The sequence below is a fragment of the Caretta caretta genome, chromosome 11 (assembly GCF_965140235.1).
Source record: "Caretta caretta isolate rCarCar2 chromosome 11, rCarCar1.hap1, whole genome shotgun sequence".
NCBI classification, from domain to species: Eukaryota; Metazoa; Chordata; order Testudines; family Cheloniidae; genus Caretta; species Caretta caretta.
The window spans coordinates 73183226-73211172 of record NC_134216.1 but is presented as its reverse complement, the minus strand read 5'-3'; the positions used below and the strand labels follow the sequence as shown (position 1 = coordinate 73211172).

The 27947-nt window shown below is 45.3% G+C and overlaps 1 pseudogene; it reads left to right on the top strand.

The window, feature by feature from the left end:
• The window catches only part of LOC125645028 (uncharacterized), a 170605-nt pseudogene extending 143329 nt beyond the window's left edge, over positions 1-27276 (top strand).
• Positions 27277-27947: the final 671 nt, after the last annotated feature.

Genomic DNA, 27947 nt, shown 5'->3' with positions numbered 1-27947 from the left:
TAAGCCGTCTGCTTCATCTCAGCTGGAAAAAGGCAACAACCTCAGTCAGATTTTTTTCTTTTTTTCTGTAGTTTGTGAAATGCCAGCTCCGATCTTAGTGCCTATTATGTTTCCCAACATAAACAGAGGTAGACAAATACATTGTTTGTTTGTTAGCAATTCTCTCTCTCTCTTTCTCACCCACACACATACAATCCCAAAAACCAATTATTTGGGGTCAAACCAAACCCAACATTGTTCAAATTTGTCAGGAAATCAATTAAAAAAAATATTGTGGGTGAAAATAAACATTTCATTTGACAAAATAAAAATGTTTTGTTTGGATTCCAACCATTTACAACATTTTTATCATGTTTTTTAATGAAAATTAAAGGACCTTTTGAACCAAAAAGTTGAAACCTTTTTGTTCAGAAAATGTTGAAACAAAACATTCCATTTTTTCAGAACTTAAGTGTTTTTTCAACTGAATTAATGTGTTGAAATCAACATAAATTCACAGAATGTTTCCATGTTGCCATATCTGCATTTTTCTCTGGAAAAAGTTATTTAAATTGCAAAAAATTTCACCAGCTCTGAACATAACTTGCTTTTCCCCTCCACAGAAGCAAACGATTTTTATTGACTATTCTTAGCAGTAGGTGCAGTGTATTAACACCCTACCTCACTTCATTTTATTCTCCAAAGCGTTTCCTTCCTTGATTGGCATTTATGTCAAAAATAGCTATCAGATATCAGTATGTAGTACTTCAGGGGTTGAAGAATGGCACGCTCCTACTTATTCTCTGCCCCATCTCTTGTCACTATCGTTTAGCATGATTAGGTTCTGTTTACAGTAAATCCATTTTCTTCCCATTCTGTTTGTTTCCAAGTTTGCCACTGCATCATGCTTTGAATGCTAAAGACATAGTAGCAAGTATAAAGGATTTTTAATTTGAGTTCCTATACAACCAGGGAGAAAAGTGAGGTCATCTTAGGTTTAATTAACTTGTCCCACATTTTGTAAGACATCTGAAGGGTCTTTAAATACAAGCCAGCAAGCCAAAACACTGGATACACTGCATACATGAAGCCTGGTAAATATTGTGAGGTGCTTAGATACTACAGTAATGCGACTATATAAGTAGCTAAGATGTGATGGTCAGCATAGTTTTAAGTCTCTTTAAGTCCCAGCATAGTTTTAGTCCCTTTCCTAGCCCCAAACAGGGCAACTCTGAAAAGACCTCAGACCATGCTGAGGCTGTTAATATCAACAGTGGGGCATTCCCTGTACTCCAGCTGGTGCCCTCTTTCCCCAAAAACCCGTCCCATGGATTGGTGGGTGGGAAGGGACAAGAATCTCCTTGCCAGCCCCTGAAGACCGAGGGGTTAGGAGGTACAGGCCAGCCAGTTATCCCCTAAAAGGGGGAGGGCACAGGAGATCATTTTTTTTGTCCCCTCTATCCCCAATCCAAGGAGACACACAAGGAGATCAATCGTGTGGCCAGAATTTGAGGAAGGCCCCTGACCCTGCATCTGTCAAATGGGAGCTGCTTTGGGGAAAGGATGGTCCAAGACTGGCCTTACGAGAGTTTTGAACGCCACCCCAGCAATTTCAAATTGTTCCCTCTTGTACTTTCTCATTTGGCTGTGAACGTTTAGCACAGCCCCTCACCATACAACCAGCATACGGGTCATTTTAAAATTTTTAAACATGTCTGTCTTGCCTTTTGATGGAGGGAACAACTCCAAACCAGTTGGGGTGTGCTGCTCCGTTAGCCCATGCATATGGAATCCTTCATACATGTTATGAAGTGGGTTCTAGCCCACAAAAGCTTATGCCCAAATAAATTTGTTAGTCTCTAAGGTGCCACAAGGACTCCTCGTTTTTTTTTCACATAGCAGAGTCTGGAACAGAATCCTGGATCTTAACACTCCTGACCCTGGGAGAGTCTCAACCTGAAAAGGCACTTGGTGGCCTATGCTAATAGTAGTTTTAAAGATTGCTGTGTAAAGTTTTTGCACAGCAGGTGGCCTGGGAAGATACTATGGACCAATCGTTGAACATGGTGCCAGCAGGGAAATCAGGTAGTGTTTGGAATGTTTATTTTTATTTTTCTGTTGCTATCCTTTGGCTTTCAGCTGAAACTGTTAATTCTTTGATGCTGAATTAAAAAGTAACCCTAAAAGGCACCCAAACTGAACTTCATGAATGCCCTCCACCATGGCCTAAGCAGTGGGAGAAGGGGAGAGATTCATTAAATGGAAGAGTCTGTTTGATTTCCAGGAGGCGTGGGAGGAAATCCTCAGGCACCCTGGTTTGAAAGTCGTTTTATATTTTGCATAGCCTGATGGATTGATTCAGTCCACATGTTCCTTGTACGAGGTCCAGGAGACTGTTTTCTCCTTTCTGGTGGGAATGCTTCCCAGCCAGGTGGCCTCTGGCTTTGAATGCCACAGTAATACAAGTCATAAGATTATAGTCCCACTTTCAGAGCCTTCATGTCTTAACAACCATATAAAAGAAGTGGTGAGAGATAAAAAGGCATCTTTTAAAAAGTGGAAGTCAAATCCTAGTGAGGTAAATAGAAAGGAGCATAAACATTGCCAAATTAAGTGTAAAAATGTAATAAGAAAAGCCAAAAAGGAATCTGAAGAACAGCTAGCCAAAAACTCAAAAGGTAATAACAAAATGTTTTTTTAAGTACATCAGAAGCAGGAAGTCTGCTAAACAACGAGTGGGGCCTCTGGACAATCGAGATACAAAAGGAGCACTTAAAGATGATAAAGTCATTGTGGAGAAACTAAATGGATTCTTTGCTTCAGTCTTCACAGCTGAGGATATTAGGGAGATTCCCAAACCTGAGCTGTCCTTTGTAGGTGACAAATCTGAGGAATTGTCACAGATTGAAGTGTCATTAGAGGAGGTTTTGGAATTAATTGATAAACTTAACAGTAACAAGTAACCGGGACCAGATGGCATTCACCCAAGAGTTCTGAAAGAACTCAAATGTGAAATTGCGGAACTGTTAACTGGTTTGTAACCTGTCCTTTAAATCAACTACTGTACCCAATGACTGGAAGATAGCTAATGTAACGCCAATATTTAAAAAGGGCTCGAGAGGTGATCCTGGCAATTAAAATGATCAGTACCGGGCAAATTAGCTGAAGCAACAGTAAAGAATAAAATTGTCAGACACATAGAAGAACAAAAATTGTTGGGCAAAAGTCAACATGATTTCTTTAAAGGGAAATCGTGTCTTACTAATCTGTTAGAGTTCCTTGAAGGGGTCAACAAACATGTGGACAAGGGGGATCCAGTGGACATAGTGTAATTAGATTTCCAGAAAGCCTTTGACACGGTCCCTTACCAAAGGCTCTTACGTAAATTAAGTGGTCATGGGATAAGAGGGAAGATCCTTTCATGGATTGAGAACTGGTTAAAAGACAGGGAACAAAGGAATAAATGGTAAATTTTCAGAATGGAGAGGGGTAACTAGTGGTGTTCCCCAAGGGTCAGTCCTAGGACCAATCCTATTCAACTTATTCATTAATGATCTGGAGAAAGGGGTAAACAGTGAGGTGGCAAAGTTTGCAGATGATGCTAAACTTCTCAAGATAGTTAAGACCAAAGCAGACCGTGAAGAACTTCAAAAAGATCTCACAAAACTAAGTGATTGGGCAACAAAATGGCAAATGAAATTTAATGTGGATAAATGTAAAGTAATGCACATTGGAAAAAATAACCCCAACTATACATACAATATGATGGGGGCTGATTTAGCTACAACTAATCAGGAAAGAGATCTTGGAGTCATGGTGGATAGTTCTCTGAAGATGTCCACGCAATGTGCAGCGGCAGTCAAAAAAGCAAACAGGATGTTAGGAATCATTTAAAAAAGGATAGAGAATAAGATGGAGAATATCTTATTGCCCTTATATAAATCCATGAATACTTAGAAGTAAATACAAGAAGTAAATCTTGAATACTGTGTACAGATGTGGTCTCCTCATCTCAAAAAAGATATACTGGCATTAGAAAAGGGCAACTAAAATGATTAGGGGGTTGGAACGAGTCCCATATGAGGAGAGATTAAAGAGGCTAGGACTTTTCATCTTGGAAAAGAGGAGATTAAGGGGGGATATGATAGAGGTACATAAAATCATGAGTGGTGTGGAGAAAGTGAATAAGGAAACGTTATTTACTTGTTCCCACAATATAAGAATTAGGGGCCACCAAATGAAATTAGTGGGCAGCAGGTTTAAAACAAATAAAAGGAAATTCTTACACAGCGCACAGTCAACCTGTGGAACTCATTACCTGAGGAGGTTGTGAAGGCTATGACTATAACAGGGTTTAAAAGAGAACTGGATAAATTCATGGAGGTTAAGTCCATTAATGGCTATTAGCCAGGATGGGTTAGGAATGGTGTCCCTAGCCTCTGTTTGTCAGAGGGTGGAGATGGATGGCAGGAGAGAGCACTTGATCATTACCTGTAAGGTTCACTCCCTCTGGGGCATCTGGCATTGGCCACTGTCGGCATACCGGATACTGGGCTGGATGGACGTTTGGTCTGACCCAGTATGGCCATTCTTATGTTCTTATTCTCCAGCTAGTCTGAATGACTCGAACATGCGGCTGATTTAACCACTTTGCTATGCACTTGTCTCAGTGGCAGTTGTCAAAGGGTCTGCCAGCTATGCTTAGTCAGTTTGGCAGTGCTGAGGAAGCCAGACCATGCACAGGTGTTGAGCCACAGACAGGGGATACGGGCTGCAGAGCAGTGCTGCTGCGATGAATTAGTTGTGCCTTTCAGTTCTTGCTCCATGTGGCTCCCAGCTGAATGGGTGTTCAATGGTGCATTCCCTTTGATTTCTTTTCAGTCAGACATCATCTACCAGAGTGTATTGGAGCTGATCCACACGGACGATCGAGCCATGTTCCAATGCCAGCTGCATTGGTCCTTAAACCCACCTCCATACAAAGAACTGGAGCAGGGCACAGACGGTGAGTGACCAGGGCTGAGGGAACACAAGACTGTTTGTGCAGTGAGAGCCATCTTCATGACTACTGCTGCCTGAATGAGCTCTACGGGAAAAGCCCTATGGAGACTGACAAGCCCGAAGCGCTGAGACGTGCTAAAGCAAACAAAGGCCTGTAAAGCACAATGGGAATTGTAATCCCATTGGGAACCTTGTCCTTACATTAGAGCCCAGCTCACGAAAGCCAGGTGGTGGGGGAAGGCAATGTAATTTGTGGCTGCTTTGTGCTGGATGCTGTTCTGTTGTTCTAAGTGGAAGAATCAAAGCTGTTTTGGTGGGCAATGGAGAGCCAGACCAGTTAGAAAGGCCAAGGAATGGAGGAACCAGAAAACTCACCCCAGTGTGTCTAAGCTGTGTCTACCAGCTTATTTAAAATGGAAAAAAAAATCTCTCTAGAGAGAGTGCCAAACCCACTCTTCCCTTCTCAAGGTGGTACAGGGTTTCCATTCATGGCCTCCCACAGAATGGGAAGCTAGACCTCCACATATGGCTCTGAGAAGAGAGGGGCAAGAGCCAAGATATAATATCTGCTTGGCTCCATGCCAGACCCACTGCCCATCAGAGTCAATGGGAGTCTCTATCCCAAGAAAACCTTGAAAAAATCATGTGGCTGCAGCACCTAGATCTGATGCATAATATTGACTTTCCATCAGCATGAGGGTGGCACTGCTGCCACCCAGAACTTCTCATGGCCTTTCCCAGCCCACCCCCATACACAGCGCAGATCCCTGTGAGCCAAAGGAGCCATTGCACAGCTCCACCTCTGGCAGCTCCCACAGGGAACAGCCACTGCGGCACCGAATTATAGGTTTAAGGCCAGAAGGGAGCACTATCTAGTGTGACTTCCCAATGTGGGTAGACAGACACGCGCCAACTCTGTTGGAGATGGCACGCTAAAAATAGCAGTGTGGCCATGGTGGCACGGGCAATGGCTCGTGCGTACCACCTGAGTACAAACCTACCCCACCCTGGGTACATATTAGGTGACTATACACCCTTGGAAGCACCCTTCCAGCTGGGGTGTAGACATGCCCTAAGACAGTAGAAATGGCTAGCTGATGTAGCCATACTGGTATAACTATATTGACAAATCCTTCTTGTGTAGATGCAGCTTATACCATCCAAAAGAGTGCTTTTGCTGATATAGTTTTTACTGTATTTACACCAGGACTTTTGTCAATGTAGATATGTCATAAAAAAATCACCTGCTAACCCTGATTACTGTACTGACAAATATCTAGTGCTAGCCTGGCCTTACTCTGCGTTTCCGATGCTTGTGTAGATCAAGACCGTGAGAGAATTTACTCCAGGGGTCTTTTTAGAATTGAGGCTCTCTTTATTAACAAAAAGGAGAGAACAACAGTGACTATGTGTTCTCCCTCATTGGCATCGCTCTGTTAATATGTGGTATATGCCTGCGAGGCAGGAATTGCTCCCTGTCTGCCTTTAAAGCCATGTTTATTACAACACTGATGAATTAGTGTCTAAATACTCTTTGAGATGCCTGATAAAAATGCTTGCAGCACTAGCACTGGGACTGACTTTAATCATGTATGTTTGGCCATATTTTTTTTGAAATAGGGAAAAATTATCACTCCATATTATGGGCTACTAATTTCTTCTGACAGATTTCACCGCCTAATTTAAAGCTTCTGGATTCACATAAGCACATAAGCAGTCCACTGGATGTCTAGAGCTGATGTAAGAAAAAACAAGTCTCTTGCCTTCATTGGCTGGCATCCACCTACCCTAGCTTAGATCATAGCCTGTAGGCCCCTGTCAAGGTTCCTTCCCCACTCTGAGCTCTACGGTACAGATGTGGGGACCTGCATGAAAGACCCCCTAAGCTTATTCTTACCAGCTTAGGTTAAAAACTTCCCCAAGGTACAAACTTTTACCTTGTCCTTGAACAGTATGCTGCCACCACCAAGCATTTTAAACAAAGAACAGGGAAAGAGCCCACTCTTCCCCCAAAATATCCCCCCCCCAAGCCCTACACCCCTTTTCCTGGGGAAGGCTTGACAATCCTCACCAATTGGTACAGGTGAACACCAAACCCTTGGATCTTAAGAACAATGAAAAATCAATCAGGTTCTTAAAAGAAGAATTTTATTTAAAGAAAAGGTAAAAGAATCACCTCTGTAAAATCATGATGGTAAATACTTTACAGGGTAATCAGATTCAAAACATAGAGAATCCCTCTAGGCAAAACCTTAAGTTACAAAAAGACACAAAAACAGGAAGACATATTCCCTCCAGCACAGCTTATTTTACAAGCCATTAAACAAAAGAAAATCTAACGCATTTTCTAGCTAGATTACTTACTAACTTTACAGGAGTTGTAAGGCTGCATTCCTGATCTGTTCCCAGCAAAAGCATCACACAGACAGACCAACCCCTTTGTTCCCTCTGCCCTCCAGATCTGAAAGAATCTTGTCCCCTCATTTGCCATTTTGGGTCAGGTGCCAGCAGGATTACCTTAGCTTAACCCTTTACAGGTGAAAGGATTTTGCCTCTGGCCAGGAGGGATTTTATAGCACTGTATACAGAAAGGTGGTTATTCTTCCCTTTATATTTATGACAGGGGCTGTCATAAATATAAAGGGAAGGGTAAACCCCTTTAAAATCCCTCCTGGCCAGAGGAAAAATCCTCTCACCTGTAAAGGGTTAAGAAGCTAAAGGTAACCTCGCTGGCACCTGACCAAAATGACCAATGAGGAGACAAGATACTTTCAAAAGCTGGGAGGAGGGAGAGAAACAAAGGGTCTATGTCTGTCAATATGCTGCTTTTGCCGGGGATAGACCAGGAATGGAGTCTTAGAACTTTAGTAAGTATTCTAGCTAGGTATGTGTTAGATTATGATTTCTTTAAATGGCTGAGAAAAGAATTGTGCTGAATAGAATGACTATTTCTGTCTGTGTGTCTTTTTTTGTAACTTAAGGTTTTGCCTAGAGGGATTCTCTATGTTTTGAATCTAATTACCCTGTAAGGTATCTACCATCCTGATTTTACAGGGGTGATTCCTTTACTTCTATTTAAAAGTCTTCTTGTCAGAAAACTGAATGCTTTTCATTGCTCTCAGATCCAAGGGTTTGGGTGTGTGCAAATTGGTGAGGATTTTTACCAAACCTTTCCCAGGAAGTGGGGTGCAAGGGTTGGGAGGATTTTGGGGGGAAAGACGTGTCCAAACTACGTTTCCCAGTAAACCCAGTTAGAGTTTGGTGGTGGCAGTGGATATTCCAAGGACAAAGGATAAAATTAATTTGTACCTTTGGGGAAGTTTTAACCTAAGCTGGTAAAAGTAAGCTTAGGAGGTTTTCATGCAGGTCCCCACATCTGTACCCTAGAATTTAGAGTGGGGCAGGAACCTTGACAGCCCCCATCCTGCAAAGACTTACGCACGTGCATGCTGACTTCAGTGGTCACAAACAGTATATAAAGCTAAGCAGGTGTCTCAGTCTTTGGAGAATCAGGGTCTTAGGGTGCATCTGTGCATACGCATGATACATTATTCACAGGCATGAAATTTTAAAAGGGCTGAATTAGTTTTCAATGTAATCAATTTCAGCACCTTATTCTATTCTGGGTGGAGACAATGCCTGGCAAGCTTGATTCCAGATCATCCCTTTAAAGCCAAGTGACAGCCCCAGAAAAGAAGCACTTGTGCTGGGAATGCCAACAGACCCTCACACAGTGCTATAATTAGGGGTCTGCTCAGCTTCCAATGTGCTCGTGTGTCTTCTGAGAAGACGAATGGGAGCTCTGCACATGTATGGAGGGGAGAACCGGCTCCAAGAGGCTCGTGCATTCCAAACAGCATTACCCAAGCCTTTCCTCCATGCCTGGTGGACATTAAGGACTCAGCATAACAGGAATGTTCTGAAGCGGTTTCAAACCAGATGAATACATCCTCTCTTGTTTTGGTTTGGTTTCCCAGCCATGCCTCATGTAGGCAGCAGCACCGCCACCATGGATGACCCCCAGCACCTGCCACCTGAGAATTCCTCTTTCTTAGAAAGAAGCTTCATCTGTCACTTCCATTGCTTGTTGGACAACTCCTCAGGATTCCTGGTAATCCACACAGCAAGGCGTTTGGGCTCGGATCCCCAGAGAGATTTAGGCACCTACCTGTCGATGGGAGTTAGGTGCTTAAATGCCTTTGAGGATCTAGGTCTTGCTTCCCTGCTGCACTTGCCCCATGACAGCCACACCTCAGGGAACAGACTCTGAGCCTAGCTTCTGCTATGGGGTGGTGCAAACCTGACCAGAGATGATGGGAGTTGATGGGGAAAGGAATATTTCCCCATTCATGCCACTCTGTGGGGAGTCCACAGAGCTCTGCCAGGCTCTGAGCTTCCTCTGGACAGTTGGGGTTTTGGGATGAGATACTAGAGAGGAAGGATGGCCTGGTGGCTAAGGCCCTGCCCTGGAACTCAGAAGAACCATGTTCAACTCTCTGTGTGCCCTGGGGCAAGTCTCACTGTGCCTCTGTTTCTCATGTGCCCAATAGGTATAATGGAGGGATGATGAAACAGGGATAATTTTCCCCAGCTCACGGGGGATATATTCAGTAATGTCTGTGTGGTGCCCATATACTACAGTGGTGAGGAGTTGAATGGAGAGATTCTGATATGAATGATCCATGTCACTAGTGTATATGTTTGTCATCCCCACTTTTTCCTTCTTCCCCAAAGGACTTGAATTTCCACGGCCGTTTGAAATTCCTCCCTGGGCAGCAAAAGAGAACAGAAGATGGGACCCTCAGGCCTCCACAGCTGGCTCTGTTTGCCATCGCAACTCCACTCCAACCGCTTTCTATCCTGGAGCTTCAAACCAAGACCTTCATCTTCCAAACAAAACACAAGCTGGACTTTACCCCCATGGCCTGCGATTCAAGGTATGGCACAGAATAGGGGCCGAGATGCCACTTGCTCACAGGTCTTGTTAAGTTTGCTGAGGATATAGGCAGGCATCATGCTACAGCAGATGTGAAATGCGAAACAAGAGCCATTAGTACTGCTGTTGTAGAAATAGAAAAAACAGTAGATTGTAACCCGGGCCAAATGCTGGATTAAGTGAATAGAGAAAAAAAATCTTCTATGAAAACTTTTTCCGTTGCATTACAAATAACCAGCATTAAACATAAATACATTCAAAGGGACATCATCAGGTTAAAACCCACTCTGTCTCAAAACATATTTCCAGCTAGTGGTATACGCTGGGATTATCACAGCAGCATAAAGGATTTAGGTACCTGTCCATGGGCCAGCTGCCTCCTAAGTGCTCCCTCATGGTACGTGGTCATCCCTGCTTCTGTATCCTTTTTCTTCAGATCTGGGCCAATAACTCAAACTATCAGAAAAACTCTACTCAAGTTCAGCAGTTCTCCCTAGACTCCCAAAACAGAGTTCTCAAATCTTCCACATGTTCCCACTCCTTGTCTTTCCCACCAGGGCCTCCCAGACCTTCCCTGCCTCAAGTCTTTTCTTTAAAGACTCTGGGTCCCCTCCCAAAGCCTGCTCATGCTCAGCAGCCTCTGTAGTCTTTGCCATTTCCCACTGTAGTCTCTCAGTTCCCACCTGCTACTCCTGGGTTTCCTGCTGGAGCCTATTCACACCCCGCAGCCATTCCTTGCCTTGGCAGGCTAAAATCTCTCCCTCCAGCCTCACTCTTGTTATTTCCCTCCCTGACTGAGCAAGCTAAGCAAGCATGCGGACATGGAACCCCCTGCTTCCTGCTGCTCCTTATAGAAGAATCAACTCCTCCAAACCCTGCTGGTTCTACTAATGAAACCCCATGCCGCATCCCAGGTGTGAAAGGCAGGGCTAGCTGGATGGGCCTGGCCAGCTCCAGACCTCTGGCAGTTAAAGGGGCTGGCCACCCCGTTACAGTGCCCAGCTCCCACTGAAATGCAGTGGGAGTTGGGCAGCTAACTTGGGCTCCTTTGAAAATGACAGTCATGGTTACTTAAGGGCATTAATTTTACTTTACAATTATTATTGCTCTTCTACCTTTCCTTCCATGTAGAAGGCATCTTGCTACAAATTCTCAGCTTGGAGAATATCCAGAAACACCTTTAAAGCAGTGGTCCCCAATCTGTGGGGAGCGCCCCCTATGGAGGAAAATTTGGGGGTGGGTATGTGGTGGGCCAGCCCCTACAGGGGTAGGGAGGGAGCACCATGCTTCTGTCCCCACTCTGCTACTAGACCAACTCCACCCCCAGCCTCGCTCCTCCCCCAACCCTGTTCAACCCTCAGTCCTGCTCTGTATCCAGGCCTGGCCAGCCCTCATAGGGGGTGGGGAAGCAGCACCATGCCTCCAGGCCCAACTCCACCTCCAGGCCCGATCTGCCCACAGTTCCGCTCCACCCTCAACCCCATCTCCACTCCAGCCCCTGCACCACCCACATCCCGGCTTTGCCGCCATTCCCTCTCCATCCCAGACCAGCTCCGCCTCTAGACCCAGCTCCTCCCCTAGCCCCAGCTCCGCCTCTAGACCCACCGCTAGCCCCAGCTCCTTCCCTAGCCCCAGTTCCTCCCCCAGCTCCGCCTCCAGCCCCAGCTCCTCTGCTGAGGGAGCCTTGGCTGTGCAGTAATGGTGGCAGGGGAGCAAAGACAGATTCCATTACTGGTAAGGGAGGCACAACTGGGAAAGTTTGAGCACCATTGGTCTAAAGACAGAGGTGCAGGGAGAACATACTGAAGATGACTCTTCCCAACTGTTTTTTTGTGAAGAGAGCAGTGAGTAGAGTTGGATGGAGCTTTTTGACTGGAACGTTTTTCTGCTGAAAAATGCTGATTTGTTGAAATCAAAACATTCTGCAGGAACTTGACGAAATTCCAGTAGAACCCAGCCAGGGTTCAATCCAAAACTTGGTACACACCAGCTCAGAGGTCCTGCTCTTCAGCAGCCAGTCTGCTGGGCTGAATGGGAGCTGAGAGGCTCGAAACCCAAGCTCATATGTTGGCAGTTCCTTGGCAGCCCAGGCTTCCAGGATCCCCAGTCTGGGGTAGCTGGCTGGGCAGGCCCCAGCTTCCAGGCTCCCCAAGGAGTTGGGAGTCCGGTTTCCTGTCTGGGGCAGCTCCCTGAGGACCTGGACAGCCCAGCAGGCTGGCTCCTTGGGTAGGCAGGTTGCCTAGTTTCCCAGCTGAAGCAGTCATTCTGCAAGAAATTTTGAGTTGATTTTTCTTTGGTTTGTTTTATCCTACTGGGGACTGAAACATTTTCCCAGAATTCCCAAAAATCCCAGAATTTTTCACAGAATGGAAAATGCCTCTTCACTCAGCTGGAGGGATAACTGTGGGTGGGCTAAACCCACCATAGTTTTCCCTGTTATCAGATAACTGCACAGATTAGGTTAAACCCTAGCTAATGGACCGACATAGCTCTGTTCTGCATTCATCCTTGGTCCTAAAAGTTTTGTGAACTCTATTTCTTTTTTCAGAGGAACAGCCGTGTTAGTCTGTATTCACAAAAAGAAAAGGAGTACTTGTGGCACCTTAGAGACTAACCAATTTATTTGAGCATGAGCTTTCGTGAGCCACAGCTCACTTCATCTTAATAAAGCCCTCCCCCAAGTCAGGGACCGTCTTTGTCTTGGGGACTATGCCCAGGTTCCCGGGCTTCAAGAACTGCATCTCCTGCCTCCCCTCTTTTTCCATCAGTGACGATCATCCACGGTGCCCCTACCATCTGGGTGAGGCGCATAGTCTGACAAATGTCCTTCCCCCCAGAACCAGAGAGGCCCAAGGAAGGGCTTAGGCTGAAGAAGCACCTAATGGAAGAGGCTTGGAGGCCCTGCTTTGATCCAGGCCAGAGGGACCTCCCTGTAATTTGGCCTCAGCTGACCAGCAATGCCCGTCCAAGCATGAGCCATGGAGCAGAGCCGCTGGCACCAAAGCCCAACAACTCAGGATACTGGGCTCCCCATGCTAATAAGAAACACACTCATGGGCGTAAGGGCAGATCCCTGCAGTTGACTGCCCACAAGGAACATGTTTGCTTCCCAAGCCACGCCTGGTCAGGCGAGACGTTGTGTACAGATCCTATGGAACTGGTGCCAAAGCCCCTTGGGCTGGAGGGTAAGGCAAAGAAGAAAAGGGATCCATCAGTTCCAACAGTGAGTGCAGTACCGGGTCAGAAAGACAGGCCAGTCCCATCCATGAGTGCAGGTCCAGATGTACCATCAGTACTGCCTCGGCAATTCAGAGAGTGACCAACTCTGATGGATGAAGTGTGTTCCTCTGGTTCCTTAGTGGGAACTCTGCAGACTTTGGGCCATACTGAGAATTTTATGACACCAGAGGATGTCTTTCTCCCCAACCCACAATCTCCACTTCTGTTGGGCCCTGCAGTTCTCAGGGAAGTTCTTAGCCTGTTGCTGCTGTCAGAGGAGAGACCCCATCCCGATCCATCAGACAGGAGCGTCTCAGTACCAACAGTGCCACCATTTCCAATGGAACCATCTTCAGACTCGGAGGAGTCAGAGGCAAAAGCTCCACCGATATCTATGGGAAGGCGCAGGAGCCCAAACAGACAGCTGCAGCACCCCGATCCTCTTGACTGTGACACTGCCCTGCCCAGGGACACCTGGTCATTTTCCGTGGGGATCACCACAACCAATAGATTCCTCCTTCTGGCTGTACTGGGGCCCTTGGGATCCTTATAGCAGACGCCCGTAACTTTCGCAAGGGTCCTACCATTCGTCCCCGTCTCGTCAGCCAGCTCCATCCGTGTGTGAGGAGAAAGAAGCAGTGTCAGCAGCGCCACATCTTACCGGAGCCTTCTCATTACCGGATAACATGGCCATGCAGTTGCCACCCTCTCTTCAAGATCTATTCCAAAGGGTGGCCGATGACTAGCAAATCCCACTGGAGAAGGCCCAGGACCCCCAACACCATCTCCTGGACATCTTACAGCCACAGGGACTATCCCTTCCAATAATGAGGCCATCCTGGGACCAGCTAGAATGGTTTGGCCCACTCCAGCATTGTGTGGCCCCACCCCGCAGTGAGCCAAGAGGGATTGTTTTGGATTGTCTTGTGAGATGGTGGGGATCCCTGGACACCCCCCACCCCAGGTCCCACTGTCTGTGGTTTACCTTCTTTTCTCCCCAAGTTGGTAGCACTTGGGGGAGCTCTATGAGGCAACTGCACATGTGCAGAGGGTTGGCTCCTTTCTCTTCCCTTCTCCTTGCAAAAGAGGAGGATCTGTCTCTCAGACAGTCCCTGGATATTCAGCTGTAAGGGGTTAATCTCCTAGAGTCTATTGCTTCTCTTGCTCCTTCACAGGGTTTACCTTCTACCACTCTTCCAGAGCCGTACTGCTTTCATGTCAGTCAGGGCAGCTTTGGGAGTGGTGCGTCTCATGGCTGTTTCCTCCTTGGCTAGAACCAGCAGTCTTTGGGTGGAGCAGCCTTATTCCTGATCACTGCCCCTTGATCACTGCCCCTATGGTAAACTCCCCCTTTTAAGCTCCTCCTTCTCCAGGCTGAACAAGTTTTGAAGGTGCATCTTGTTACCACGGAACAGGCCCATAAGAGCTCGTTAGTTTCCTTCATATCAGAGTGAGGGTCTGTCCCTTCACCTACCCCACCCCTCAAGATTGAAAGGCCATTCAGGGTTCGGTTGTCTCCATCCCCGATCTCCTGTGAAAAGAAATTGGGGGTTGTGTGGTGCTTTCCCACCCAGTGTTGTACTCGGAAACTATAGTGTTATCGTGCAAGCTACTGTCTCATCATAGGAGGGTTCATATCCCCCATTGTCTGAATCCAGCATGGAGGCATGTAATCGGTGATCAGGGAAAAGGGGCTACACAAGTAATACCTGAGGGTATCTACTATCCATTGGAAAGTTAATACCTCCTTGTCAATAATTGAGTATGACTTTTCCCTAGGGAATAACTTCCTACTTAGGTACTGTATAGGACCAGATGTTTTTCTCCTTCACCGTCTTGTGAGAGGATGGCACCAAGGCTGACATTTGAGGCAGCTGTGTGTAGTATGAATTCCTGAGAAAAATCGGGGCTGAAGAGTACAGATGCCCAGCATAGTCATATTTTCAGTTTGCTGAATGCTTCCATGCATTTTCTATCCCAATGGATCTTCTTAGGATCTTCCCTTATGGATCTTCATAAGTGGGGCCACAACTGAGGTGAGTCTGGGGATACACCACAAGTAATATCCTGCAAGGCCAAGAAAACATCTGACTTGCCTCTTCGTGAGGGCTTGCACCTTATCAACCACTGGCTTCACAAGGCTACCTCCTACACAGTACTCCACATGGGTTACTGCACTCACAGCCAAATTACATTTCACCAGGTTGGCCATAAGTTCTGTTTCCTTTAGGGGTTTTAACACCGCCCTTATATACTGTAGATGGTCTTTCCAGGTGAACTGTATATGACAATGTCATCTAAGTAAGCTGCTGTATATTGATCAATCCTGATGCACTTGCATAAGAGGAAAGTGATCAGGAACAGCCAGCATGGATTCACCAAGGGAAGGTCATGCCTGACTAATCTAATCGCCTTTTATGATGAGATTACTGGTTCTGTGGATGAAGGGAAAGCAGTGGATGTATTGTTTCTTGACTTTAGCAAAGCTTTTGACACGGTCTCCCACAGTATTCTTGTCAGCAAGTTAAGGAAGTATGGGCTGGATGAATGCACTATAAGGTGGGTAGAAAGCTGGCTAGATTGTCGAGCTCAACGGGTAGTGATCAATGGCTCCATGTCTAGTTGGCAGCCGGTGTCAAGTGGAGTGCCCCAGGGGTCGGTCCTGGGGCCGGTTTTGTTCAATATCTTCATAAATGATCTGGAGGATGGTGTGGATTGCACTCTCAGCAAATTTGCGGATGATACTAAACTGGGAGGAGTGGTAGATACGCTGGAGGGGAGGGATAGGATACAGAGGGACCTAGACAAATTGGAGGATTGGGCCAAAAGAAATCTGATGAGGTTCAATAAGGATAAGTGCAGGGTCCTGCACTTAGGACGGAAGAATCCAATGCACCGCTACAGACTAGGGACCGAATGGCTAGGCAGCAGTTCTGCGGAAAAGGACCTAGGGGTGACAGTGGACGAGAAGCTGGATATGAGTCAGCAGTGTGCCCTTGTTGCCAAGAAGGCCAATGGCATTTTGGGATGTATAAGTAGGGGCATAGCGAGCAGATTGAGGGACGTGATCGTTCCCCTCTATTCGACATTGGTGAGGCCTCATCTGGAGTTCTGTGTCCAGTTTTGGGCTCCACACTACAAGAAGGATGTGGAAAAATTGGAGAGAGTCCAGCGGAGAGCAACAAAAATGATTAGGGGTCTGGAGCACATGACTTATGAGGAGAGGCTGAGGGAGCTGGGATTGTTTAGTCTGCAGAAGAGAAGAATGAGGGGGGATTTGATAGCTGCTTTCAACTACCTGAAAGGGGGTTCCAAAGAGGGTGGCTCTAGACTGTTCTCAATGGTAGCAGATGACAGAACGAGGAGTAATGGTCTCAAGTTGCAGTGGGGGAGGTTTAGATTGGATATTAGGAAAAACTTTTTCACTAAGAGGGTGGTGAAACACTGGAATGCGTTACCTAGGGAGGTGGTAGAATCTCCTTCCTTAGAGGTTTTTAAGGTCAGGCTTGACAAAGCCCTGGCTGGGATGATTTAACTGGGAATTGGTCCTGCTTCGAGCAGGGGGTTGGACTAGATGACCTTCTGGGGTCCCTTCCAACCCTGATATTCTATGATTCTATGATTCTATGATATCCTAAGGCTGTCCACACGCCCACCCATCATGACCCACCCATTCCCAGATCTCCTAACCCACCCTGAGCTCACTCCACCTCACGGCCTGTTGTTTGGATGGGCATTGGAAATAGAATGCTCATGCTCCGCCTCGGTCCAGGAGATCATTAACCAAAGCAGAAAAGATTTGACCAGAGCATGCTACCAGGCTAAGTGGCATAATTTCTCAAGTTGGGTGCATCACCACCACCAGTCCCTCGGCACAGTAGGCATTTCAGTTAGCCTCGACTGTCTCCTTGCCCTAACATCAGGCTAGCCTTTAGTTCCCTTTGTGTACACCTAGCAGCGATTAGTGCCTTCCTTCCCTGAATGGAGGGACGCTCTAGCTTCATGCACCCGACTACAGTACGCTTTATGAAAGTCTTGATCAGGACTTTCCCACCAGTCATCAAATCCATACCTCAATGGAGCATTAGCCTCATCCTGTCAACCCTCACAGGCCCATCCTTCAAACCCATGGCAACATGTGCCATGACCCACCTGTCCATGAAAGTGGCATTCTTCATAGACATCCCTTTGGCCAGAGGGGTCAGTGAACTCACGGTGATGATGGCACACCCACCTTACATAGTATTCCGTAAAGAGAGGGTCTTTCTCCAGGTACACCCCAAATTCCTCCCCAGGATTGTGTCTGAATTCCATACCAACCAATCAATTCACTTACCTCTATTTTTTCCAAAACCTCATGCTTTTTCTGGGGACAAGAAATTGCACTCCCTTGACATCAGATGCGACCCAGTGTTCTACCTGCAGAGAACCAAACCCATTAGAAACCTCTGAGGTTCTTTGTCGCCATAGTGGAAAGTCAAGGGGCCAAGCCATATCCTCACAGGGAATTTCTAAGTGGGTCTTAAGATGAGTATTAGAATACTATATGACTGCAAACCTCCTCCTCCTTGGGTGTTACAGCTCACTCCAGGCAAACACAAGCAGCCTCCACGACATCCTTATCAGGGCATCCTATTGCAGGACATTTGCGAAGCCACAATTTGGTGATCAGTCCACATGTTTATGGCTTACTATACCCTGACTCAAGTGGCACTGCAGATGCATCAGTAGGAGCAGCTTCCTCTTACCCACCTCTGCACTGATCACTGCTCGCAAATCACCCACTTGTGGAATACACGTAGGGACCAGCACTTGAAGAAGAAGAGGTTATTTACTGTAACTTGAGGTTCTTCAAGATGTGTAGTCCCTATCTGTATTCCAAGCCCCCTCCTCCTTCCCCTCTGCTGCAGACTCACTTGTATTGTGGTAAGAGGAGGAACTGGAGAGGTGTTGACCTGCACCGCCCCTTATGCCCTCGGTTGGAAGCACAAGGGAAGGTATCATAGAATCATAGACTATCAGGGTTGGAAGGGACCTCAGGAGGTCAACTAGTCCAACCCCCTGCTCAAAGCAGGACCAATCCCCAATTTTTGCCCCAGATCCCTGAATGGTCCCCTTAAGGATTGAACTCACAACCCGGGGTTTAGCAGGCCAATGCTCAAACCACTGAGCTAGCCCTCCCCCCTGCAGGTACTGCACATGTGCAGGTCAATGGACACTACTTAGAAAAAATTCCAGACCCAGGCATATGACACACATGTGTGCCCACATGTGGAATCCAGATAGGGACCGCACATCTCGAAGAGCCTCCCCTTACAGTAAGTAGCCTCCTCTTATACAAGTGTAACTTCCCAAAGAGTGCCTCTGAGTATGAGCTAAACCAGGTAGTTATACTGGCATAACTATGGTGGTACAGTCAGACTGGTATAGTTATGCTGGTAAATTTCCACATCTAGACAAGCTCTGAATTCCAACTTGCAGCAGCCCATGTTAGTTTAGTCCTAACCTCCTATCCAGAAACTGCCCGTTAAGCTGCGCTGTGTTTCTGTGATGTAAACAGACATCCACTAGGAATCTGACTGAACCTTCTGAAACCACTCATTTGTGATCCAGGTTTGATTTGACCACAGCCCTCCAGATATGAAAAGCTAACGGACAAACATGTCACACCACCAAGACTCAAACATCCCAAAGTCACAGAGAAAATTCATAGGAACATAGGAATAGCCAGACTGGATCACCCCTGAAGTGCATGTAGCCCAGTATCTTGGCCAGCACCAGATGCTTCTGATAGGCAATTGTGTGGTAATCTGCCCAATGAAGGTCTCATTCTCATCCCTAGTAGTTATAGGTTGGTTTAAACCCTGAAACATGAGGTTTTATGTCCTATCTGAGGTTTTATATCCCAATGCTGATCCCAGGCAATGAACCCAGGACCAGTAAGGATTTCCTTTAACATTATACACTTTGCCAAGTAAGGCCAGTGCATGGCTATACAAGTCTCACTGTAAAGGGTTTGCCTGCATGGTTTGTGAGTTGGACCGTGACGTGGTTCTGCAGATCTCTGTTGGTAATTTTTTTCTGGATGTAATAGACAGGAGCAGGCTGAGGGCTATTTCTTGCTGCATTTTGCTGAGCTTAGACGGCTGTCCTCTTCTGTTTGCCCTAGTGATGAAAACCGGAGAGAGCGGAATGACCGTTTTCAGGCTGCTGACAAAGAAAGGAGGCTGGGTCTGGGTCCAAGCGAATGCGAGACTGGTGTATAAAGGAGGCCAACCGGACTGTATCATTTCCAGGCAGCGGGCCCTGTCGTAAGTGTCCCTGCAGATGGCAAGCGTGAAATCCTGCCCCATTGAAGTCAATGACAAAACTCTTACTCAGTTCACTCAAGTCAGGATTTCACCCCACAGCACCCATTTCCTCAGGGCTTGGACAAAATCACCTGCCTCGCTGAAATGCAGCTGTGTTGAAATTGTTCCTTGTCACAAGCCGCAAAGATGGCATCCAAGTTTCCCCAAAGTTTAGGGGTCTTCAGATCTGGGGCAGGTCTCTAGAACATAGTCTGGTAAACTGTCCGGTGTTCTGCAGGTCAGACCAGCTGCTCATAATGGTCCCTTGTGGTCTTAACATCTGTAAAACCAAAACCTATAAAAAACAGAGCTATGTAAGCCACACTGACACTCGACACAACCTCTGGCTCCATTTATCTGAGTTGGGAGCATTTCCCATTTCAGAGCAAGCCAGACAACAAAGCAACTTGTCCAACCCCATCCCCCAAAAACAAACCACCACCCCCCAATTGTAGGGTTTTAAATAGATAAAACACCCAGACTGATGCCAACTTGTTGGCTCTTGTCTCACTATCTAGCAGCTGTTTTTTGCCCAGCCCTGTGTATTTCATTGTCTTGTCACCCTCTTCTTAATGTCCCATTCATATACCTGCAGGAATGAAGAAGGAGAGGAGCATTTGTGCAAGCGGAGCCTGCAGCTGCCTTTTCACTTTGCCATTGGTGAAGCAGTCCTGTATGAAAACAATCCACCAGGGTTCCTGGACTCCTTGCACATCAAGAAGGTCTCAAAGGCAAAGAGAGACACCCCTGTGGGGCAGGGTTCAATAGATTCCAACTTGCTCCTAGGGGCCATGATGAACCAAGACAAATCCGTATACGTCTCCCATGCCGATAATATGCCACAGTTCTCCCTGGCAGATATTGTTGACGTGCTGGAAGAGCCATGGCTGGATTACGGAAACAAGAGAACTGTCAAAGAGAATGACTCACTTCTAGCCGTCATTGAAACACTCTTTGAAAAGAGCAATGTGGATGGTGACATCTCTAAGACTCTGCAGAGCCTGGAAATGGATGACCTGGAATTAAAGCAATGGGAGGAGATCTTGCGCAAGATGGACACCAAGGAGCCTGTGGCCCAGGCTTTCCAGGAGAGGCTGAATGATGAGGTGACCTCCTGTGTGGAGGAGATATTGTTTAAAAATGATAATGGAAAGAATCTGGGGTCCCCATGGTATGATGTGACGGCTTCATCTCAGGCCCTTATTCAACAAATTCCTCTGGAACAAATTCCACAAAGCACTCAGCTAAACAGACTTCAAAACCAGCTTGTCAATAATAGGAAATGCAATCAGCAAAGCAATCCTCTGGTGAATTGTCACCATTTCTGGGGGACTAATTCAGCAGCCTCTACACCATCTGGATTCCAAAATCCAATGTATACTCCACAGCAAAATTCACTAGACCATGATCCTCAGGGTCCTTTAGTCACCAATATGTCCCAGGATATCACTTCTAAACCAGAAAAGCAAGCACCTTTTGATCAAGCAAATTTGCTAAGTGGGAATATACTAAGTACCTTGGGTTCCAATAACCAGTGAACTACGGAAATTAATCTAACAAATCCTGTACAGGTATTTCAGCCAAAGGCTCCTGCTCCAGTTTCCTGGGGGAATGTTATTCCTAAAAATCAGATACATCAGGGCTCAACTCTGATTGACTCAAATCATCCAGCTCCATTAAAAATGAAATTCACAAGAGAGTCATTGGCCAGACCCATTGGTTTCAATGAATCCAGTCATCAGTTTCAATCAGAATAATTCTCCAAGAGGTGACTCGTTAGATGTTTGGAAATCTGACACTCCAAATCAGCTGGGAATCAAATCAATGGAGATAGAGTCACAAACTCTACTGGCAACTAACCAACAGAATCTTTTTGGAACACAAGTAACAAATCCATGGATTTCTTCATTACAACTAACTAGGGCATGCAAGAATTCAGCATAATGCAGGTGTCTCCAGTGCAAGCTCTACAGAATGAAATAGCTGGTTCTCTTGTGCAAAAATCTAGTCCATTAGAAGCTGGCCACCTGTCTGGAAGTCATTCCTTTCCCCAACATACATCTTCACATGGACCTCACTTAATGCCACATTTTTACAATAAAGAGCAGCAGCAGATGCTTCAGAACAAACAGTTGTCAACACAGCAGCAGCAACTGATGCAAGCAAGGATGCATCCTCAAGCTCATTGCAGGCCAACTCAAATGCAACACAATGGACTTCCACTGGCCAGCTGCTTGGAGCCAAGTAGCTGGTGTCACACTTGCTCCCGGGTGGGAAACCAGCAAATGGACAATGTTCTTGAAAACTCATTGAAGTCCTTATCATGTAGCATGTTATCTAGTAATGTCATGTTAGCTTCATGGGAATATGAGAACAGTGGCTTATCCTTTGAAAATGATGTTACATTTCCTAAAGCCACTCACGTGACATCCCTTCCCCAGCAACAAAATACCATGCCCTGTCTTGGCGAGAGCAATCCAAAACTGTGTAACTACCAAAGGCATAAGGAACCCGTTCTGGGTTCCTCAGTGACTCCTCCCATGGAAGCTGGTTTGAGAGGATTTTTCTACCAGTTGGAACCAAATTTTCCTCCCATGTTATTAACAGATAGGAAGATGAAGAGTCAGCAGCAGCTCTTCACTTACAATATTTAGTTCAAGGTGAGGTGAGGGGGGCATATGTTAAGGTGTGAAAACTGGACAGACACAAGAACAACCAAGCTGTGCATGTTAAGTGATAAGCTGAGACATATGAACATTATATAAGGTTTGGTTTTGTAATTATTGTAGTTATATCAACACAATGCAGATGGATTTTGAATATGTGCAGATTCATTTTGAAACTTGCAACTGAGAGCCGAAAGCTTCCAACCCATTGAGGAAGGAAAATGTCTGGTATATCAGTATTTCTTGAAAGCCATTGTTCTATAAAAATGGCTTTAAAAATGCAAACAAGCCCACTTTTTATCTTAACAATGCCATTTCAGCATATTCTTCTTCACAACCCCTTACACAGACAGCGTTCAAAGCAGTATTTGAAAAGTCTATTATAATAACAATCCTTGAGCCAATAGCACAAACTATTTTTGGCCTACGAGCCAAATTTTGAGAAGTGGCTAGAATGTAGGCCATGCTTACAGGATGGGGGAATGCTATCCTGGGAAGCAGTGACTCTGAAAAAGATTTAGGGCTATGGTAGATAATCAGCTGAACATGAGCTCTCAGTGTGATGCTGTGGCCAATGGAGCTAATGTGATCCTGGGGTGAATAAAAGGGGAAATCTTGAGTCGGAGTAAAGAGGTTATTTTACCTCTATATTTGGCATGAGTGCAACTGCTGCTGAATACTGTGTCCAGTTCTGGCACTCACAATTCAAGAAAGATGCTGGTAAATTAGAGAGGGTTTAGAGAAGAGCCATTAGAATGATTTTAAAGGATTAGAAACCATACCTTATGGTGATAGACTCAAGGAGCTCAATCTATTTAGCAGACCAAAGAGAAGGTTAAGGGATGACTTGATCACAGTGTATAAGTACCTACATGAGGAATAAATATTTGATAATGGGTTCTTCAGTCTAGCAGAGAAAGGTATAACACGATCCAATGTCTAGAAGTTGAAGCTAAGACAAATTCAGACTGGAAATAAGGTGTAAATTGTTAATGGTGAGAGTAATAAACCACTGGAACAATTTACTGAAGGTCGTGGTTGGATCCTCCATCGCTGACCATTTTGAAATTGAGATTGGACGTTTTTCTAAAAGTTCTGCTCTAGGAATTATTTTGGGGACGTTCTCTGGCATGTGTTATACAGGAGGTTGGACTAGATGATCACAATGATGCTTCTGGCCTTGGAATTTCTGAATCCTCCCCTTTCATCACTCTACTGAGATGCTGATGGCACTGCTTCTCCTTTTTTCCTTGCCTGATTGTGATTCTAACTCATCTCTCCTTTTTCTGCTCAGCAGTCTCACCAAAATGAAGAGAATGCCTCCGTGGAATTTACTCCTACAATCACTAAGGACTGTGTGGGTTTCTCCAAGGACTGAGAGCGAATGTAGCAATAGAGAAAGAAAAGACCCTGCTCCCAGCTGTGGACTGATTTCATGGCCTTGGATTGGCAAGCCTTTTTTTTTTCTTTTACTGATGATGTGTGAATATTTCCATATTATTATAATTGTTGCGGCTGGAGGCTTTTTCTAAGTGAACACACACACACTCCTGAGACACTCTCCTGTGGGTTCCACAGAGACGGACTTGAACGCTCAGGCATTTTGTACTGACAAAGCTATAACCCTCTCAACCAGTTGTCTTCTGCTCATTCTTCTGAGCAGAACCAAGGAGAATTAAGCACCAATAATTAGGGTTGGATTAGGCACTAAAGTAACTGAGCCACAATAAGCTTTAAAAAATCAGGAACAAGTACTTGGAGTTTCCAATGAGTTTTCCTGGTCAGGTAGTTAACAAGACAAAGGACACAGATGTCAAAAAGTGGCTGAGATGCTGCAATAGAAATTCCAAAAGACTCTGTCCGATCTCCGGCTTGAACACTATGGCCCAGCGTTCTAATTAAAGGGGGCAAAGATATGGTTGCAGTCTTTGCAAGCATTATTTGTTCATTTGCTCTTGTCCATTGGGAAGTCGTGCGTGATACCATCTGGATAATGAATGGGGGCACTTCTAAATCCAAACAGCATCTACCCTTCGAGTGACTGTACATGACTAAATGACTGAAATCAACCCAAGCGTATCAGTGCTAACAAAAATACCTATATGCCCGTTACTGACTTATTTTACTTTTCCGGCGGGTTCTCAAATTTCCTTGCACCATGATCCCCTTCTGACAACAAAAATTACTATACAATCCCAGGAATGGGGACCAAAGCCTGACCCCGCCCAAGCCCCACTGCCCTGGATGGGGGGCCAAAGCCTGAGCCCCACCACTCCAGGTGCTGGGGTCAGGGAGGGGCAAAGCTGAAGCCCAAGAGCTTCAGCCCCAGGCAGGGGGCCTGTAACCTGAGCCCCGTCGGCCAGAGCTGAAGCCCTCAAGCTTCGGCTTTGGCCCAGGGCGATGGGACTCAGGCTTCAGCCCTGGGCCCCAGCAAATCTAAGCCAGCCCTGATGACCCCATTAAAATGGGGTCACGACCCACAGTTTGAGAACCACTGCTTTACCTGTACTGTCCATACAGTTGTTTTCCCCACATAAATATAGCGAAGGCTTATGGTAACTTTTCTATGTACTATTCTGACTTATTTGTCAAAAGCCATGAGAGTCAATAGATAGGGTAAGCTGCATATTGTGTTGTCTTATATTTTATGCAGTATCAATGACTTTGGTGAAGTTGCACAAGTTGTAGTTCATCCCAGAATTTGGCTCAGTTTTTATATAAGGACACTGGGCCAGATTCTCCTTGTTTCCCCAACCCAAACCCATTGAAAAGTAAATGGGAGAAGGATTTAGCTCAATGTGTTATTTGCTGGTGTGTGATGTTCTATACAGTGGCTGGGTGATGCCAAATCCCTGAACCTGATTGGAATATAGTTGACTTAGAGCCATTGCTCCATGTGGCTGCTTCAACACCCTATCTAATCATTCCATATAAATATATAATGTGTGGCATTATGATGTGGCAGGGGATAATTATCAATGTAGCAATGTGCTATTGCCTGGCAACAGGCTTATTTGTATACTAATGTGTGTTTTATTTGTCTATCCCTATCTGCCTACAAGATACTTGAGCATATCGCCTTAGCCCCTATTTGGGCGTGCAGAGAAAATACCATATTGAATACTGTATACATTTGTAACTTATCCCTCTGGGATTCCAATTGAACTCAACTAGTGACTCAGAAGGCTCATACAGAGCAATCTACAATCAGGGATTGAGTGCATGTCTTTTTGATCACTCAGCTCAGGAAGATTTTACCCAATCCGAACTCATTTTCAATGACCCACCAAAGGATTTTTTTGTTTTTCCCCCCTTGCCTTTTTCTAGTTATGAAATATGGAATCTTAAAGCCAGGTGTCACTTAGTTCAACAGTTTATATTTTTGGCATGTCATTGATTATTCATTATATCAAACTTCTGGATTTTCACAAAACTTAATACATTAGTGCCTTCACTAGGGTTCTGCCCCCAAGCAAAGTTATCTATGTCCCAGTACAAATCTGTTGTCCTTTTTCTGGCCCCAGTTCACCAAACAAATTACCCACACGCTAAAGTTAAGCATGTGTTTGTCTGACCTCAATACGACATAAGCACCTAATTAACTTCAGCATGTGCTTAGCTCCATCTCTCTTTAGAAAAGAACTTAAGTGCTTTGCTCAGCCAAGTCCTCTGTATTTAAATGGAGCCACAATGACCCAACTACTGTAAGTTAAGTGGGAAAAATATTGGGAAGTTTTGTGTATGTTTGGGCTGGTCAAAAATTTTCTGTCGAACTGTTTTTGATGGAAAATTGGGATTTTGACAAAATGCAGCTTTACATTGAAAGTGTTTTGCTTTCCATTGAAATTTTTGATTTTTCATTGAATAACCAAATGCCAAACAAATGAAAAGTTTTCAGATTTTGGCCAAAAATTGAAATATTTTATTCAGCAGTACCTTATGGGAGTTGTAATTTGGGTGACTCATGTCTCCATTCTCCTCTATGGACTATGCTCCCCAGCCAGATTTTATCACCCATGATGCACCATGCCCATGAGCCTCCCATGATGTATCCTGGGTAATGTAGTCCAACCAGGGAGCCAGGCCTGTAGAGGAGAATGGGAACACCAGGTACCCGAACTACAGTTCCCAGGAGACACCACGGTGGCATTTCTAAATGGAAATATTTGGGGAGTTGATTTTTACACCAAAAAGTCAAAATATTTCATACTTTGAGTTTACTTACAATTCCTAAATTCACCCTCCCCTTGGCAGGTCAAAGCTGTGTCAAGGGTCTGACTCCCTCCCCGCTGTGTGTGTGTGCCTACCTCCCTTTACTACTAATAGGAACGATGTCAGTTTTGCCAAAGCACTCAGCATTGGGCAAACTCTGCTCCTATTGAAGCCAACAGGAGAAGAGTTAGGGCAGTCCAGACTTTGGGGATGTGCTTTGTAGAGTGCTGTAAAGTCTTGCCCTCTAGCTGCCCCAGGTAGACCCTACTGGTGTGAACTAAAAGATACCTAGTTTGCATTAACATAGTTCCATACTAAGCACTTTTTAAAACCCTTCCTTCCTTGTACACCCCATGGCTTTGTCTATACATAATAGTTGTACCACCAACTATGCCAGTCTAGTTAAAGCAATACAATGCCCCTAGTGTGGGTGTAGTTATACCAGTATGAGCACATTTATAACTTCATCAACAGCAGAGGTTGGACTGGTGTAACTCCTTGGTATAAAAATCAGCCCCCTAGTTGACATAATTATACCAATACAAAAACTGTGTGGTGCAAATCTAAGAGAAGAATAGAACCCTAAATTCTGTAGGAGTTACAATGAAGACAATACCTCTTTTAATTAAAAGTTCTGTTCATCACCCTATTGCAGCAAACATGTGCAGCCAGAAAGAGACTGTACTGTTGATCAGGGTTCAGAGAAGATACTTTCTGTGTATCCAGTGCCTAGCTCTGTTACTTATGTCTTGCTCTATATATGTTATATATATTCATATATATATGAAATGTTGGGGTATACTTTGATTATTTTATGCTTCATGATTTCCTTGCATGTTGCAGGGAGATGGAAGAAATTTGGAGAAAAAAATGTTAACCTACTTTGTTATACATTAAAATGCAGTTTGCTTTTTGTTGTTGGTTCAAAGCATTCACAAGAGAGGTGCATGACTGAGAAATGCCAGAGAGACTGAGCTGTGGTTCCAAGGAGCTGCTTGTTTTGTTAATATCCAATGAGTCCAGTTAGCAGGAATCCATTTACTTCACCAAATACTGAAATACAAATACATCTATTACATGTTAAAGTGCCATTATACTTTGAAAAGAGAGACTGCAAAACTGCAATTTGGGGGCTCCGTGTTTGATACAGATTTGCTGATTGGGACTTAGATCCTGCAAACAACTCTGTTGTCAGGCACATCTGTCTGCCCTGAGCCTCACTGACTCTAAGGGCTTGTCTACATTACAAAGGCTTTGCTGGCATAGGTATACCAGTAGAGCTATGCCAGAAAAGCCCCTAGAAGAGACACGGGCTATACTGACACAAGGAGTTCTTTTGCCAGCACAGTTAAATCCCCTCCGCAAATGACATAAGCTATGTCAGTGGATTGACTCTTTTGCTGATAGCTCTGCATCTACTCTAAGGCTTTTGCTGGCCTAGCTATGTCAGTTGGGAGGTGTGATTTTTCCCCACACACACACTTCTAGGCCACACAGTTATGCCAGCAAAACTTTGCAGTATAGACTAAGCCATGGGGGTCTGCCCTCATGTTGCTCAGTGTAGGTTCAGAGTCTTAGGGCAGG